The sequence below is a fragment of the Lissotriton helveticus genome, chromosome 2_1 (assembly GCF_964261635.1).
Source record: "Lissotriton helveticus chromosome 2_1, aLisHel1.1, whole genome shotgun sequence".
NCBI lineage: Eukaryota > Metazoa > Chordata > Amphibia > Caudata > Salamandridae > Lissotriton > Lissotriton helveticus.
In genome coordinates this window covers 2,082,298,184-2,082,317,679 of record NC_136059.1, presented here as the reverse complement: position 1 = coordinate 2,082,317,679, position 19,496 = coordinate 2,082,298,184, and the positions used below count along the sequence as shown (strand labels likewise).

At 45.1% G+C, this 19,496-nt stretch overlaps 1 protein-coding gene across 7 annotated transcripts in view; it reads left to right on the top strand.

Moving 5' to 3' along the window:
- The window catches only part of LOC144820011 (kynurenine/alpha-aminoadipate aminotransferase, mitochondrial-like), a 785,209-nt gene that overhangs the window by 641,232 nt on the left and 124,481 nt on the right, over positions 1 to 19,496 (top strand). The gene's annotated exons all lie outside the window — the stretch shown is intronic.

Sequence of the window (19,496 nt, the reverse complement as noted above, 5' to 3'; positions counted from 1 at the left end):
ATCCACACCAAAACCCACCCATTCCCCACAACTCCATCTCGGTGAAACTGCTGAGCAAAAGAAGGAAGCCAAGGTGGGCCTATCCCCTAAAGTGACAATCAATAACGCAATGCCACCAAAGGGAGGTAATTCCCCCACGTTACAAAATGGACTATATAGCAAAAGGAAGCGCAAAAACACCTCGGCATATTCAAGGAAAAAAGCCAAAGTAGCAAAGGCCCAGCTACTAACCGAGGCACCACCCCAGGCTCCCCCAGTTTCCTCCCCAATGACCACCACCTTCCCCTCGGAAACGAGCCCAGAAAATATTCCCCCACACTCGGTAGTCATCGATGAAAATAATGATCTCACAATAGAAAGTGACATCACCGGAGCTCCGCTCTGTACTATCAGAGGGAAGGAGGTTGAGTTTCTGTCAATTGTCTGGGAAACACTCAAAAAACTTCTCTCCCCCCTTGAAGTGAGATTTACTCATATAGAAACACAGCTCCTGGAAATTGAAAAAAGTATTTTAAATCTGGCAACCATTACCATGCAGAACAATAAATCAACCTGCCCACATGGAACTCTGCCCCTCATAGCACCATCCATTTCTGCAATCCCAGTTGTTGTAAACTCGCCGGCCCCGGTGAAGGCTAAGATTCTGGGACCTACCAAAGCTATCACACTTCCCTCCCCCACTGTACCCTCATATGCCAGTTCCACTGCTATTCCTAGGGCCAAACCAATTCCAAAACCTCGGAGCATGGTAAACACTAATGATCCAACCAATAGGGCAATGATGATGACCATCACTCAACCGGTGGTTGAAAATTTAGCGCCACCCCCATCAGCCGCGCCATGCCAAAAGGTACCATCCTCGACAGGTCAGCTAAACTCAAGGCAAAATGGCCAGAATCCCAAGCATCTCTCATCTCAGAGAGCTAGTACTAACCACATACGCCCAATGGGTTATGTAGATCTTCCCCCAGAGGTTAGTTCCTATGTTGTAGTGCTGACAGGGGTTACAGAATTGACGTATAACCAGCAGGAAAACTTTGCTTCCTTAAAGAACAAGGTGATCCACTGGTTCGACGTCAACAAGCCAATACCCAACCACCTAAAGAGCAAAATCCTCATGGTGCGTAGGGTACCTTGGGTAGGCACCACCCAAAAGTCCAGCAGTGGCGATTGCGTGATTGTCTCCTTTGAGGATCCAAATACTGCGCATGCCATCTACTCCTGGACCAACCATAGCTCAAATTCAACAATAGTAGCCAGACCTCTCACTTTCTTTTATCCACCCCGCCACTACTCAACCCAGGGGGGGAATTGGAGAAGGATCCCGGATAGGAAGTGTACATGGGGAGGGCAAAGTAATTATTGGGAGGACGCACTCTGCGGCTGGAATGGGGTACCGCTTTCCAATAGATACGGGTGTCTTGAGGAGGTGGATTGACGTCCACATCTGCCAATCATCGCACCCTCACCACCCACCCCAATAAGCTCTCAGCTCCATTCAACGGGTCAATCAGTATTAATTTTCACTACACCAAATGTACAGACGGCTGGTCTAATTCCTCCTTTATCACCAAACCAGTCGGAGGCTCACAAATTTAGAGTAGGGCCAGGTAGGCGTGACAGCAGCCCACCAAAGCCATTAAAAACTGAATCCCATACGATTGATAAAGATAGTCCCCCCATATTGCATAGCCCCAAACTGAATAGCGTCCTACTGGACATTCCTCCACCTAACCAACAAGGCAAACTCTTCACACATGAATGCTCTCAGCCACTAGCCACCAATAGCACATCGGAAGCTCCGGGAGTAATTTCCATTCTCTCCTGGACTGTCGCAGGGTTAGCCAACAAAGTAGACACGCCTGATTGGGGGGCACTCATTGAAGGGTACGATGTATGTCTTTTTCAAGAGACATGGGCAAGAGAAAAATATTCCCGGCCGGGTTTTGCTATTTTTGACACCGAAGCAAAATGGGGAGGAAAGGGCCGACCATCAGGGGGACTCTCGACCTGGGTTGGGTCCCACTTGGGTTGTAGGGCCACACAATTGGAAACCAATTCTTTGGACTTCCAGTGTGTTTCCCTTGAATGGCCAGGTGGAGGAAAAGTCACACTGATCAATATATATTCAAGACCAGTGGGGGTTGCAGCCACCTCGGGACCAGTCGAGGACTTAGCACAGTTTCTCGACTCACTTAATTTCTGCTCCCCATTAATTGTAGGTGGAGACTTTAACCAGCAGTATGAACTGCTCCCCGAGCACCTGGCGGGTATATCCAGTGAAGAGGACGAGTTGTGGAGCATCCCCACCCTGACAGACCGACTGGCCAGGGCTTGCTCCCCACTTGCCACTCAAATAATGTCCCTCACGCTCAGTCACTCGTTGAGGGCTTGTAATGGCCGGATTAAAGGAGATATCCCGCCTAAAAATACTTTTAATAGACTGGGTTATGAGTCACGAATTGACTACATAATGGTCCCAACCAGGGACTGGGGGAAAGTGAAAGATTTTTGTGTTATTCCCAGACTCGATAGTGACCACAATTTGCTTTCACTAAAATTTGAGATACAAGGCCGACAAATAGATAAGGTTGACGATAATTCCGTACCACAGGTGGACCTTGCACTATCTAGCAATAGGCGCAGAATTAAATGGGCCAAATTGATGGAAAACCAAAGTAACATTGGGAGACTTTATGCATTAGTCGTCCCCGCCTTGGAAAAGGTAGAGCGCTGCATGCATCACTCAGTCTGTGAATCCGAATTCGATCCCACAGGTAATCCTGGGGTATCTAATTCCCCCTCATATAAGCCGGCACAAATGATCGAACTTGGTACCATTCACTCCGAGCTATGCACTAACCTCGCAAGAGGTGCTGAACCCAGTGGCCAGGCCTCAAAAGTCCAAGCAGAAAAGAGCCACCTGGTTCAGCGCTTTCTGTGGGGCAGCAAAAGCTGCACTATTGAAATCACTTAAAGCGCGAGACACTACAAGTGTAATCAGGGAGAAACGATTAGCCTACAAATCAGCCCTCCGTGCTGCCAAAATAGATTGGGATGAGGTGAATTGGTCTAAAATGACAGCTGCCCTTGCTTGTCGAGACGCACGGACTTTCTGGCAGATCGTCAGGCACGGCTCAGCTGAACCACTCGTAGCAGTAGAGGCCAACATAGCACCCTCTGTCTGGGAGGAACATTTTAAAAATCTATATAAATCACACAGCAGCGACCAGGTGACGAACGAACTCGTTGAAGTGTCATATTCCTCCAACAACAGTGTAATTGACATGGATGGATTTAGTGTGGAGGAAATCACCATGGCAATTACGTCCCTGGCTGCTGGCAAGGCGCCGGGCCTGGATAGGCTCCCAGGCGACCTTTACAAACACGAACCAAAGATATGGGCTCCCTATCTCAGGGTGCTATTCAACGCTATCCTGAAAGGCATGCCAATCCCCCCGACATGGCCGGGGGCAGAGATAGTCCCAATCTTTAGGAAAGGGTCTCCTCTGCTCCCGGCCAACTACAGGCCAATAAGCCTGATTGACGTGTCCCAAAAACTTTTTGCAAAATTGCTGTTAAATCACCTACACGAGTGGATCAGGGATTTTAACATCCTGAGCCCTTTTCAGGCAGGTTTCAGGGAGAAGGTCTCTACCATTGACCAGGTCTTTCGGCTTGTCCTCATTTATTGGAAAACGGTGCAGTTGGAGGATGGCAGTCTCTATACTGTATTCGTGGACCTGAGGGCAGCGTTTGACCTGGTCCCCCGGAACAAGCTGTGGGAGGTTCTTGCAAAACTGGGGGTTCCTGAAGGCTTGCTGAAAATGCTAATCCGCCTCCACAGCACTAATTTCGCCCAGGTGAGATGTGGTAGGATGGGTGCATTGTCCGAGAGGTTCCCCGTTGGCAGGGGGGTAAGACAGGGCTGCGTGCTTGCACCGACCCTGTTTTGCCTTTATGTCAACGGGGTTATCTCCCACTTAGAGGGGGTACCCAACTCTGATGCCCCAAAATTAGCCGCCGAAAGGGTGCCAGCCATCATGTTTGCCGACGACACTCTGTTGTTATCAAAGTCGGCAACGGGTGTCCAGCGCATCCTTGATGGCTTTGTGGATTTATGCGAGGCCCATGGATTGGAAATTAACGCCATCAAAACAAAATTCATGGTCCTCAACCCCCCACAGAAATTCCATTTCAGCCCCAGCATTGCACACAACAGGCTTGAGAGAGTGAAAACCTTCGAATATCTGGGCATTGTGTTAAATGACAAATTAACCTGGAATACGCACTTGGAGAAGGTCTTACTGAAACTGACCCAACATTCGGGGGGCATTATGAAGCTCTTGGCGAACAATAAATCCACAATCAGGCCCATAGGCCCTCCAATGCAAATTTACAAATCCCAGGCCAAGGGGCTGCCATCTATGGGTCTGAACTCTGGGGTCATGTTGGAACATCAGCCCTTTTGAAAGTGGAGAACAAATTTATCCGAAATCTTGTTGGACTACCACCGAGCACTCCCCTAGTCCCCCTCAGGATGGATCTAGGCTTATGTCCGCTAGATGATGATCTGGCCCTTCGTCCGCTGGCCTTCTGGCGTAGACTATGGACAACTCCAGAATTGGCCAGCTATAGACAAGGACTCCAGGAGGTCCTTGCTATCCCAGGTGCTGGAAAAATCAAATGGCTCAATTTCATCAAATTGGAACTGGAGGATTTGGGACTTTCTAAAATGTGGTCTGATCCCTTGCCTATGTGCCAACTCATTTCCAAAAAAGAGCTAGCCAAGACATATCGCGATAGTAAATTATCCCTGCTTTTCAATCAATGCAAACCTGGGACTTTGACATACTCTTTTATGTCCTTCAAGGCTAATTATAACTTTGAACCGATTCTGGATAAAATATACCCTTCTCTACTTAGGAAATTATATCTACAGTGGAGACATGGCTCCCTCCCTATCAGAACATTTACAACTAAATGGAGTGACGACGCAAGTAGCACCTGCCCAGCATGTAGAACCTCGGATGAAACTGAACTCCATATCCTTTTTCTCTGCCCCGCCTACCGAGAGATTCGCAAGTACTGGATTGTTCCAATATGCAGCAATCTGGGCTTTGTGAAGTGCATGGCCGCTTTTAGAGTCCTAAAAACTGACTTGACCGACCATATTGTGTTTGCGGTGGCTAAGTACCTGGGCGCTCTCTGGTCCATCAGAAGGAAATGCCTTAGGGCTGGTAACTGACTTTTTTGCACACAGGTTATCCTGTGCAACTTGGGACTTTACAAAAAGTTGATTTTATAAATTTTACAACCTTCTTGTATAAACCTTTTATCAAAATCAATTTTAAAATGTATGTTATAAACGTCTTTTATGGTAAAATTTTACCGAAATAAAAAAAAAAAGAAAAAAAAAATCTCACGAAAACCCCTCACTTAAATAGAAGTGCCCCACCATAAATCCATTTTAGTACATTTTAGATGCACTTCAGTATAGTTGCTGTAGTACAACCATAATGTTGTGATATAGGTATACATTAAGGGCCGTATTTATTAAAGGATTGTGGGCTGGGTGCATGAGCAATACAATCCTCAAGTGCAATGTCTCAAGCCATGTAAGGCCACCTTGTGAGGCCCTGAGTGGCTTCTTAAATCTGGAGTAATGCAACGCAGCACAAATCCAGATTATCATTACTATTAGACCTGGGAATGAGCTGAAATGCTATGCCTTCCCAGGGATGTGTAACAAGAAGAAATGTGTTTATTTCTCTTCATTATTTCCTCTTTCTGTGTATGCTGCACTGTAAAGAAGAAAATGCCTCAGGGGATAGTTTTTGTGCATAAAGTGTCTCTTCCTGCACAAAAAAACTATTCTTCTTACATGGTGCCTGAGTACCTGTGTTGGTGCTAGGTAGCACATTGCTTGCCAGCGCTAGGAAAAGGCAGGAAAGGGCTGTGTAATAAAAATACGGCACATTTCTGCTCTTTCCCTGTCATGGAGCACAGCAAGGTACCTTGCTGCGCTGCGTGGCTTCTTAATAAATATGCCCACGCTTTGCACCCTTTCCTTATATGGCTTATTATACAAACTGCTGTGACTAACCACGTAGCCCCTTTTTAGGTGTCGCAGTAGGCAGCACATACGCTGCCTCTATGAGGCATCAAGTAATCTGTAGGTGTTGGCAAACGGTCAGTAGTTTCTCCTGCCGCTTGCCATTTGGTTAATGTTGGCACAGCTCCTGTTAGCTGGCTTTTTATGGCTGTTGATGTCACACTGACTTCGTGTAGTCCAGAAGCAGTGGCCACTAACTACAGTTTTCATCCACCAGATCGTACTTTTTTTTTTTGTCGCGCATCTCTGCCTGACGTAAACATGGCATGTTTAGTGTTGAAATGTAACACCAGCAAACTGCTGCTTGGCACTTTTTAATTGTGTGTTGAGGTAATTGTACTTCTTCCCAAGAACCTTACAAAGAGGTGACATTATTCACCAAGTAACAAAAACGGGGCAATTCTATTTTTGAAGTGGTTCTGCAGTGCCAATACATCAGTGTTAAGCAAAGTTTGTCGAGGGTGCAAGAAGGCGCAGACCTATGCTGCACTATTTTAAACTGTTGTCGACTGCAGACGAAGAACCATACCAAACTTCCTTCCGGTGTGACAGGTCGAACTAGGTGAGGGACAAACATCTTCTCTGTTGGTCCTCAGGATAAAACGTGCAAAGTGTTTACTTTTAGCAATTTCTTCCTAATTGTACAGTATTTACCTATTCACAAACATCTTTCCTCCATTGGGTTTTACAGAAAATGCAAACATCTTTCACTGCGGGCGAGGTCCGTTTCTCAACTTCCCGAGCAACAATGACGCACTTTAGAAAATGAAACAAAGTGATTTCGCATTTACAAAATCTACATTTCCATTTCTAAGTAAAACACATTTGCTACAATCCTTAGCACGAGAAACTAGACGTGAAACTCGTTTGGCCCATTCTTAATTATAGCTCACAGTTGGTAGTAGGTTTGGGGTGGGGGCTGATGGAGTTTAGGGTCAAACATTTAAGGAACTCAAATTGTATATTTTTTTACGTGGCACTTCAAAGAACTGTAAAGAGCAGGTTGATCTGGAATTATTGACTTCTCTCTTGCATATGTTGATGGAAAGATGAAAGGTGGAGCCTTCAAAGAGTATAAAAACGTGTTTCTTTAATATAACACACGCTGCGTCACTATTGTTTCTCCGAGTACTGCTTCATACAGTCTGCATTACTGCTATTATTAATTAAATTGATGTCACTCATTTTATCGGAAATATATGAGGCAGAGAACCTCTGACAGACAATAACATATTTATGTAACTCGCTGGCGCACCCTTGAGTCCCTTAGAAAGATAATGTAGGAATTAAAATTCAAAATGTCTTTATTCGGCACAGAAATTGGCCATAAAAAATCGACAAATGAAAACATCACAAAAATCAGGTATAACATGAATTTGTTAATGTAGTAATACTGTATATCGTGGGGACAATTGTTATTTAATTCAATGTCACTCATGTCGTGGGACTGATGAACAGCGAGACAACCCTGTCAGGGAACAATCACTTCAAAACTTTTACTGGCACCTTCCTGTGTCTAGAAACATCGTTGCATTTTGCATGTGTTAGTTATTTACATCAACCGCAATTGTGTATGTGGGAAGAGAGCTGAATAGACCCTGCGACAATTCCAATATGTCATTTGAAGGTTGCATAAAGGCATCTCTAGAAGGGCAGCTAAGCACTGATTTTCTAACCTACCAGAACCAAATTGTAAATAGTATTTTTTTTGGTTTCTTGGTGCTTCGTGTAGTGATGCTATGTAGCAATAAATCGCTGACCCAGTTATGAGGTTGCACGCTTCTTTATTTCAACATTTAACTTTCCTGAAGAGCGCCGAGCCGGCGCTGCTCTGTGTGTCTCCGGTCGCGCCTCCTAATGAGATGCGCGCGCATCGTTTCCTAAGATGGCCGCCGCACGTCACGTCATTACGTGACGTGCAACAACTAGTGCGCCACTACATATCTCCCCTTTTTCTACACATTAAATGAGTCACTTACAGTTCGCTGTCCATGTTGTAATCTCGAAACCTGGAGGGTCTCACCACAGACCTTCCGCTCCGGGTCACCCGGACTGGGTTCGCCGGGGCCCCTTGCATCTGTATCTCGATGCATCCTTCTTCCCTCAGCGCAGCCGCGCCCATGTCCGTACTCCTCCTTCGCATGTCCATATCGGCTCCTTGGTTACTGTTCTCACTTCTTTCCTCCAGTCGTTCGTCTCTGACACTTCCCCTTTCTTGCTGCTCACTTGCACATTGTTCTTTTTCTACCTGCGGGTCTTCCGTGTCCTCCCATTCAGTTCCATTTTGCTCCCATTGCAAGATCTTGTTACACCTGGCCATGCGGTCTTGGGACCACACATTCCCGTCACTCAGCAGGGCCGCTCGGTCGTACACTTCCTTGACTTGCATGGGCCTGCTGTATTTACTGTCTCCTTTCTTCTGTAGCGTTGCCAACTTTACTCTTACCCACTCGCCTTTTTCCAAGCTTGCTCCCTTTACATTCTTCCGCTTGTTGTAGTGGTTGGTATAGACAGACTGTGCCTTTTCCAGGTTGGCACGTACCACCGCGGGGGACCATTCGCTGGTGATAACCTTCTCTTTCCAAATCCGGTTGTCATGCGTGAAGGTTCACGCCCTCTCAAAATCTGGAATGGGCTGGTTCCAGTTCCAGTGGGAGTGATCCTGTAGGCCCAAACCATGTTCTCTATGGCTTTCTCCCAATCCTTGTTGAAGGAAATCGCAGCTTGTACGGCACCCATCACAACCCTGTTAAATCGTTCCACCAAGCCATTCCCAGCAGTGTGTTTGATTGTGATGCCGTTCCTCTGCATAAATTTGTTCCACTTTTCTGACGTGAATTGGGGGCCATTATCACTCAGGATGGACTTGGAGATGCCCTCTCTCACAAAAGTGTCCGACAAAAATTTCAGAATTTTCTCCGTGTCCATAGTCTCATCCACCTTCACCTCCGGCCATTTGGAGTATCGATCCATGAGGACACATACATACTTCTGAGTGCCCTGATGGTCAAGGATGGGGCCTAATATGTCTATTGATAGTTCTTCCCACGGGTTCTGCGGGGTCTCGAACTGTCCTAGCGCAGGACGCAGGGGTTTGAGCGTCTTGTCAGCCCCTTGGCACTGTGGACACTCTCTGACATGCCTCTCTGCTCTTATGTCCATGCCTGGCCACCAGTAGTTTTGTTTGGCCCTTAACTTCAGTTTTCCTATGCCAAGGTGGCCCTCGTGTAACATGTTCAGTAACTTGGTAATGAGGTTCCTTGGGGGGATCACTTTGTCTCCTCTATATGTGAACACTCCTTTGTCCCCTACCGACAGTTCTTCCCTTACTTCATAGTATGGCTTGATATGTTCACTCACGTGTCTTTTGTCTGGCCAGCCCGTGACAATATGCATCTTCACTTCTTTCATGACGCTGTCCTCCTCGTATTCCTCTGTCCACTCCTGGTAGCTGATGCATTTCTCCTGATCCTCCACGAGAGCTACCAATTCTCTTTGGTCTGTAGGGTCTTCTTCCCCTGGCTCCATGGCTGCAGCCCTGCTCAGGTAGTCTGCTACTCGGTTCCGATTTCCTGGAATATACTCCACATCATACCTGAATTCAAGTAGTTTCAAAGTCATTTTAGATATTCTGGGAGTGGCGTTGGCGTGTCCACTAGATGTTAGCACCTTCACCAACGGCTTATGGTCTGTCTTAAGCAGGAATCGGGTTCCCCATAGAAATTGCCGAAATCTCGTCATGGCCCACACCACGGCCAACATCTCCTTCTCGATTACACTGTATTTGCTTTCAGTGGCCGTCAATGCCCGGGATGCAAAACTGATCGTCTCCATCTGTCCTTGTCCGCGATCTTGCATGAGCACTGCGCCCAGGCCCTTGTCGCTGGCGTCGGTTGTGAGCACAGTGGCGCCCTGCGGGTCGTATCCTTTTAGCGGCACTGCTCCCGTGACGTCCTTCTTGATTGTTTCGAACTCACCTTGTGTTTCTGGTGTCCATTGGAAACTGGTGCTCTCCCTGTTCAGCATCCTCATATGGTGTGTCTTTGAAGCAAAGTGTACCACAAATTTACTGTAGTACTCCGCCATACCCAAAAATGATCTAACCTCCTCCTTGTTGGTGGGGGGCGGAGCTTCAGCGATTGCCTTTACATTTTCTGCTTTTGGTGTGATGCCTTGTACCCCTATTTCATGGCCTAGGTAGGTCACCGATTCCAGGCCCAATCGGCATTTTGTCCACTCTGCTGTGAGGCCTTTGATTTCCAGGGTTTTCAGCACTTTTCCGAGCTTCTGATCATGGTCCATTTTGTCTCGCCCCATTACCAGAATGTCATCTTGGAAATACTGGATGCCTGTCATGTCCCTAAACAGCTGGTGCATTAGCTTCTGGAACACGGCAGCTGCCGAGGCCAGTCCAAACGGCATGCGGCGGAACTGATAGCAACCAAATGGGGTGATGAATGATGTGAGTCTCCTGCTGTCCAGGTGCAGTTCTATTTGGTAGTAAGCGGAGGTCAAATCGATGGTGGAGTACCATTTGACCCCCCTGGTTCTCGCCAACATTTCTTCAATCCTTGGGAGGGGGAATTTCTCCACGACAATGTTCTTATTTAGTTCCCTCAGGTCAACACAGAGCCTGACCTTCCCGTTGGGCTTCATGACTACCACCAACGGTGCGAGCCATTCTGCACAGGTAATGGGTTCAATTATCCCTTTCTTCTCCAAGTCTTGAAGCTCTGTTTGAACTGCCCCTCTTACCGCTATGGGTACATTTCTTACTTTGTGGGCGACGGGAATGGCGTCCTCCTTGAGTACAATCTTGTGTTGGAATCTCTCCAGTTTCCCTACTGTACCTCCGAACACCTTTGGGTATTCTTCTTTCCACTTAGTCAAATCGGGCCACGTTTCCGGTTCCGTGAGCAGGATCTGTTCTTTTCCTCCTGGGTCCAATTTTATTCCCAGGTCGCCCTGGTCCAGCCATCCCAGTACAGACGGTCCCCTCTCTGAGACGTACAGCTTGCAGAGCGCTGACCGGCCTCTGAACTCGAACTTCAGAAGTCGGAAACCCACCATTGGGATGCGATCGCCATTATATGTGACTGGTCGGATGTCCAGTTTCACCAACTCTGGTCCTAGCTTAGGTCTGAAGGTGTCGTCTCACCCCGCTCTTTGAACTATCGTGTAGGGGGAGCCTGTATCCGCCACTACACTAATGGCTATTCCGCCCATCTCCATTTCTAATACTGGTTTGGTTGTCCTTGTTCCATCCACGCTTAATACTGGTCATATATGCATAAGACAGTGACTACTTCGTCTTCTGCGGTCCCGTCCTGGTTTTCCTCCCCTTGGTCGATGTATTTCACCACGTTTTTTGACATTTTCTTCCGGCACACTTTCTCGTAATGGCCGATGATGCCGCAGTGCAAGCACTTGGCCCTGAATGCGGGACATCTTCTATCATGTGCCTCGTGGGACCAACTTCCGCACCTGTAGCACGTTTTCTTGGTGTCATTTCCTGCTTGTTTTCCTTGCAATCCTGTGCTGCCCTGCCATTTGTTGGGTCCTTTTTGTGCGGGGCCCTTGTACCTCTGGTCCCTGCGAGGTTCCTCTTCATATACCTTGTTTACCATGGCACTGGTTGCCGTGTCTTTCTTGGTAGCGTCGGCGCCCCTGCGTGCGAGTTCTGCCCTCTTGACGATGACCATCACGTCTTTGAGTGTGGTGTCTCCGCTCACCCACAGCTTGTCCTGAACGTTCGTGCTGGAGGTGTGCATCACTATCTGGTCTTTGATAAACTCCTCCTCCCACACTCCGTACCTGCACGTGGCCGCTAGTTTCTTCAGGGCCGCTACGTATTCCTCAATCGACTCTACAGCTCGTTGTTTCCTCTGCTGGAAGTTGAATCTGTCGACTGATACGCATACAGTGGGTCGATGGTGTTCGTTCAGGTCGTCGATGGCGTGGGCATACACGTCATCGTCCGTGCTATCTCTCTGTTTGGGCACCAGGCTCTTGTAGATTCTGAGTCCTTCTGGCCCCAGATTGAGTAGTAGTATGCGTTTCTTCCTTTTGGGGTTGAAGTTCTCTTCATTCTCGTCCTCCAGGACCCCTATAAAGTTGTCTATATATTCTCGCCAGTCCTCCCACTTCATCAGTGGTTCCCCTGGTTTCGGTAGGAACTGGACCGGCGCTATGGCATATCCCGCTGGTGTACTCATCTTCTCTTCCTTGACTGTGGTTGCCCTGTCTCCTTTGCTGGTGGGGCTGCCTGGGGTGCTGTCCCCTTCTTCTTTGCAGGGTCGTGCCTGGGGACTTTCGGTGTCAGCCCCCTCCCCCTGTTTTGTGGCGGCCAGCTCGCTACCTCTCGTGTAAATGGGCGGTTTGGATTTGGCGCGCTTGTCTTGGCTGCACGCGGTCTCTGTGCCACTATCCTGCTGCCTTCCCTGTTTGGGCAGTTATGGGCTCTGCCACGCTCTTCAGGTGTGTGGGAACTTATCTGTTGCATCGGTCCAGGCTCTGTTCTGTTGGCGCTGCTAGGATCATATGGCCTCTCAGATCCTTACTGCAACAGGGTCCGGATTGGCTGGAGCTCTGCTGACTCTCCCGGAGTTCCCTCGTGTTGGGTCCGTTTTTTTGGGTTTTTTTTTTCGAAGGTTCTGGTCGCTTCCCGACCTCGTCGCCACTGTAGTGATGCTATGTAGCAATAAATCGCTGACCCAGTTATGAGGTTGCACGCTTCTTTATTTCAACATTTAACTTTCCTGAAGAGCGCCGAGCCGGCGCTGCTCTGTGTGTCTCCGGTCGCGCCTCCTAATGAGATGCGCGCGCATCGTTTCCTAAGATGGCCGCCGCACGTCACGTCATTACGTGACGTGCAACAACTAGTGCGCCACTACACTTCGGTCCACTCACTGCATCTGTGAGGGTCTTGATGGCTCCTCCACTAACCCTCACCAGTCGACACCCATTTGCAAGAACCCCCTACACCCCTAGCCACAGCTGCAGTCATAAAAGGAGGTGACTGCTCGGAGTCTCGTGTTGCAAGATGGACAGGAACATAATATCAGGACAGGATCTCTTAAAAAACATGCTCCGCTTTTATGTGATGTGATGTGATGCAGAATGTATATAGCGCACTATCACTCCACGGAGCATCTTGGCGCTTTGACTCCACCTAGCTGAAGGTGTCCACAGCTGTACTGTTCCCAAAGGAAGGAAGGAAGATAGATTCACATAAGTGTTTTGCATGCTGGGTCCGACAGGCTATATATCCAAGTTTTCAGGGATTTCCTAAACCCTTGTTCGGGTGTGATCTCACAAAGCTGTTGGGGTAGTTTATTCCACGCCCTAGAGCCAATCACTGCCAGGGATTTACCTCCCTTTGTCACCAGTCTAAATTTAGGGACAATGAGCAGGTTGGCTGTAGCGGACCTAAGATTACGAGAGGGATGGTAACGCGCAAAACTTTTGCGAAGATACATCGGTGCACAGACATAATATCGACTCCAAAATATCGTTTGGACAGAATATCGAGTTTGAAATATCGTTTGGACAAAATATCGACAGGACAGAATATAGACAGCCAAAATATCGTTTTTAAGGTAAGTGAAGTAATATCGACTGTAAATAATATAGAAAGTGAAAATATCCAAGTATATAACCTAGATAGTAAAAAATATCGTTTTTTAAATAATATTTAATTATTTATAGTGTTTTTTATGTTATAATATGTGTGAAAAGTGTCATTTTATGTTATAATTATTTTTAATTAATGATTTTTTTTTTATTATTGTGTAATTTTATTCTGTAGCGGGTTGTGGGTTTATAGGGGAATAGGGTGGGAAGTAATTTAATTATAATTAATTAAATATGTAAATGTATTAATTGGTAGTAATATTTAATTAATTGGTAATTAAATAATATTTGTTAAATATTTAAAATTTAATTGGTAATTAATTTAATTTAATTGATTAATTGCTAATTGTGTAAATTTAAATAATTTATTTCCTGTAGCGGGTTGTGGGTTTATAGGGGAATAGGGTGGGAAGTAATTTAATTATAATTAATTAAATATGTAAATTTAATAATTGGTAGTAATATTTAATTAATTGTTAATTAAAAAATATGTGTTAATTAATTAAAATGTAATTGGTAATTAATTTAATTTAATTGATTAATTGCTAATTATGTTAAATTAAAGGGGTATTTTTAGGGTTCAGGGTCAGTTTTTGGTTTTTGGGTAAAGGGGTATTTTTAGGGTTCAGGGTCAGTTTTTAGTTTTTGGGTAAAGGGGTATTTTTAGGGTTCAGGGTCAGTTTTTAGTTTTTGGGTAAAGGGGTATTTTTAGGGTTCAGGGTCAGTTTTTAGTTTTTGGGTAAAGGGGTATTTTTAGGGTTCAGGGTCAGTTTTGGGTTTTTGGGTAAAGGGTTTTTTTTAGGGTTCAGGGTCAGTTTGGGGTTTTTGGGGTACAGGGGTACAGTGTAAAAATAAAGTAAAATTAAATTTACATTAAATTAATTTAATGAAATTAAATTAAATTAAATGATATTAAATTAATTTTAAATAATTGAAATAAAAAAAATTATTATATACTTACCAATACTTACGTTGTAATGGTAGTGCGTTGTAAAAGTTGCGTTGTAACGTCATATACCCACTGTTGCACTCTTTGGATTGGGAATAGTAATTTTAACCCCTACGCTATCCAACGCTTTCCCTACTGTTGCACCCACTGGAGTGGGAATAGTAATTTTTACTCTTTTGTATTTGTACGTTAATAATATTGGTTATTATTTAATTAAATTTTGTTACTATATATATATATGTTTTAAAAAATATGATTAAAAAAATATTATTTTTTTACTTTCATTAAATATTTAATTATTAAAAGTTATTTTAAGTATTGTTAAGTATATTTTAGTAATTAATTTTTTATATTAATGTAATTAAACATTGTTTTTATTAAAGTCGATATTTTTTACAACTATATTTTTGTAAACGATATTTTTAACTCGATATTTTTGTACTTACCTGTTTGTAGATAGAAACTCGATATTTTGTCTCTCGATATTTTGTCAACGATATTTTTGTTGGTCGATATTCTGTCCCTCGATATTATTTCAGTGATCCGATACATCGGACCCTGTGTGTGAAAGGCCCTATAGGTAATAGTCAGGATCTTAAATAAGATGCGTTTGTGAATTGGGAGCCAATGGAGGACATCTAATGCTGCAGAGACCGAGGACTTTCTAGGCCATCTAAGTACCAATCTAGCTGCTGCATGTTGGACCATTTGAAGTCTGTGCAGGGCCGATTTATTTGACCCTGCATAGAAGCCATTGCAGTAGTCCAGTCTTGATGTAATTAACGCCACAGCGACCGTGAGTCTGGCTGCAAGGGGGAGCAGGTCAAAAAAAATTCTGAGGCCCTTTATGATGTTGAAACAGGCACCTGCTACCTCCCTTGCTTGCTGTTTAAAGAAAGGGTATCATCAAATGTGATCCCTAAGTTTCGTGCTGCCTTGATTGTGTTTGGCGGGGCTACCGCATCCTCTGGCCACCACATCTGAGGAGACAAGGAGTTGTTAAATCCGAACGAAAGAATTTCCGTTTTAGCGGAATTACACTTTAGGTGATTATTTGTCATCCAAGTGAATGTCGCAGACAGGCAGTCTTTCAGGGTCTGTTCAGCATTGGCCAAGTCCTTATACAGGACTGGGACTAGCTGCGTATCATCAGCGTAGCGAATAGTGCTGATGTCAAATGAAGAGATTAATGTGATCAGGGGGACCATGTAAAGATTAAAAAGTGTGGGGCTCAGACTTGAGCCCTGCGGTACCCCTGACTTCAATGCCTTTTCCTCAGAACAAAACTGTTCCAATGTAATTACCTGACGCCTATGCGTCAGGAAATTTTTGAGCCACTCTAATACGGTGCCTGCTATGCCCGCATTGACTAGGTAGCTAGTTTAACGCCTTCTCCTAATTCTACTTTAATAACAAGCATTGGCATAGCCAATAGGTCTCGCCTTTGGAACCTTATAAGTATTTATCTTTGGTGCAACAACATCAACTGTAGCATGGCTAAACACTTATAAGGTCTCAAAGGTGAGACCTATTGGCTATGCCAATGCTTGATTTTTTGTTACACTTGTTTATCTCTAGTCTGATGTTTTCCTTTCTGTGGGTGTGAGCCATCGGGAGTCTTATAGGAGGGGTATCAGTCGTGATAGCTTGAGCATCACAGCACTGTCTGAAGCCTCCGCAGACCTAGACATCATGTTTGCAACTTATGCAGATGTCCCCCTCCTTACACTCTTTCCAGAATCCCCATGCACACGCCCAGTAAATGTGTGATTGTCACAGACTGCCTGTTAGATGCACATAGTCCACAACACTGCTAGCGTGAAAAGTCATCAAGGAAAATCTATAGGTGTAGCCTTAATTTAAATCCCCTTTTTTCCTTAAATAGAACACAATTTATATGGTAAGACTTATATTTCTCAGGCCCACTTAATATAGGTGTGTGCCTTTGTTCCTGCCCCACTTGTGATTGGAGTGAACTCAGTACTGCGCAGGATCGTGGTAAAGACATAGCACATATTGGTGAATACCAGCAAAAGTGCAGCTTGTGTGTGATTCTCATATTTTGTCGGGCTGGTGTCCTGGAAACCGGCACTTCTTGTGCACTCAGTGCCACTACTGGCAGCATTTCAAATATGTAGTTAACACTGTGCAGCCGCAGAGTACATCTCTGTACCGAAACCTCTGCAGATTCTGACTTTGTGGCTAGGGATCCTGAGAGCACATTTTGCGATTTTTGCATGAGCGACCCAGATTTATGTGTGGAAAAGGTTTAAAGGAAAGGGCCCTGTGAAAAGAAAGTTCATGTCGTCACACAAACAGAAGCACAAGAAACTGACACACAGAGAAACAAGGAAGCAAGCAAGGGGGTAGTGGAACGTATAAATAAGCACACAAAATGACAGACACACAGGAACGGACACAAGAACACATGTAGACACAAATGGGGATAAAACACAGGAAAATAAACTTACATTCATAAACAGGGACACATCCACACACAAACAGGAACAAAGTCATAGATGTAAATGCACAAACACAAACAAGCAGGGACACTTACACAGGGGCAAACAACACTGCAGAGACGCTCGCAAGCAAAAACAAATGAGACAATAATAGGGACATTAGTACATACACAAACACACGGCAGGCAAAGAGGGATGGACAAAAAAAGAAACAGCCACACACAGGATGGACACGACAAATAAGGGTACCAGCAAACAGGAAATCAGACAATGGCACATACCTACAGACACAGATAGGTAAATCGAAGGAGACAGGCAATGAATGCACAAAGAGACAAGAACACACACAATAAGAGCGACACAAAGGGATGCATACATGAACACACAGGGACAGGCTTGTGCACAGAATAAAGAAAATGCATAAGGATCAATGCATATAGAAACGCACACACGGACATGCAAACAGGAAAAAAACTGCACACAGGGACAAGAACACACACAGTAACAGTCGCACAGGAGGATGCACTCAGTAACACCCAGGGACAGATGCTCACAGAGTAAAGAAAATAACAGTGCAAGTGCATGGAGGAATGCGCACAGGGACAAGCAAACACAAACAAATTCACACAGAGACAATCAGACGCACAATAACAGTCGCACGCAGAGTGAAGAACACAGAAGGACAGAGGGTCACGCTTGAAAAACTCCCTGTAGGGCCTGCAGACCCTGGAACACTTTTTTGTATAGTTTTCTGACATAGACACAGAATATCTTTATCTACGAGTTCATACACAGATCTGGGTATGAGGAAAGCCTAATAGAGGCTCCATTGTTTCCTAAATGTTTGAAATACCTCTCCAGATTATCCGCATAGAACGGCATTGCAGCCTTCAATTGCAGGAAACACACACCCTTTCAGAGGAGAATATGAAAGTTAACGTGCAATCCGTTTGGCTTGCATGGAACACAGAAAAAAAAGAACAAGCATGGCAGTTGTGTGCGCTCACGCATGCTAAAAGGAAATTTTAAAAAAGCACACGAGTGGTGCGGGCGCGCGCGGCAGCAATAATGAAAGCAGCAGCAGCGTCCCGGGAGTGTAAGGATGGAAAGCCAGGTGGCGTCTGTGCGCGTAACCGTGCGCGTAACTGCATGCTTTAGGCCACACACAAAGCGTGTGGTCAGATTTTTAAAGCCCACTTACTAAAAGTCTTGCCAGGGCAGCGCATGCGCTGGCTCGGGCAAAACCTAAAAGTGCCTTTAGCATGGTCATTCTCTGGCAGCGGCGTTTCTGCATGATTGTGGTTTTGCTGTGCCTACCTCATTCCACCACCTGTTGCCTTATTTGCAGAGTTCAACCCAAAAAAATCTGTGTCAAACCAATTTACTGTTCACACATAATTACAAGACTGTCAAAACGCTGCAAAAATGAGCTTGTCAACCGATTGCTGTAAGCAATATGTACGTTCAGAAAATGTAAATATGTTGTCCACTTAATCAGGGTTCCTCCTAACCCCACTTTATTGCATACACCAGGTGTTCCGTCTCTAAATGAATGTAATGAATGGGCATAATTCTTCGTCATAAAAACTTTTCAAGCTGATTTATAGCACATTCAGGGCACGGTGTAAAAACAGCAGTTATTTCGACATGGCAGAACAGAAAAATCCCAGGCATTTTATTTCTTGTGGTAATTCTCTCATTAGTGACACTTCTGTCATAGATAGGACACTGGAACTATGTGGGCCTGTTATATTGTTTTACGAGCAGGGTAGGGCCTAACAAGAAGTCTGACATTATTAATGCCTGAATACAGCAGCCGCTTGCTGAAGGGTGGTCTTGACCTTTGCTGAAGGTCTCCCGCTGTCCTGTCCCACTTATGGCATTGTTTTAAAAGGACTTTTAACCTGTAGGATACCATGGCGGCCGTTAAACTTTGAAAGTGGTGAGGCTTTAAACCAGGGTTCACATTTCTTTTATCTACGAGAATCTTCAGGTCTAACTACGTAATACTTTCCTTCAGTGTAGACTGCTTGCCATGTGCCCTTTAGTGAAATTATTATACAAAGCCAGCTAAAACTTTCAAACCAGTAGTTCCTACAAGAACTTTTTTTTGACCAAACAAACCAAGCAAGAAGATGTATCATTTCAGCTACAGTATTCAACCTTGAAGCTAGGAACCGGGTTCAAGTCTCGGCAACGATGCTCAACATCCTGTGATTCTGGGCAATTCACTTAATCTCCCTGTGCCTAACAAAAAAGGAATATGTTAATCTGTAATGAAACTGATGCTCGTGTAAATGACTCTGATACCTGATATCTTCGGGTCTAGTGCACTCTT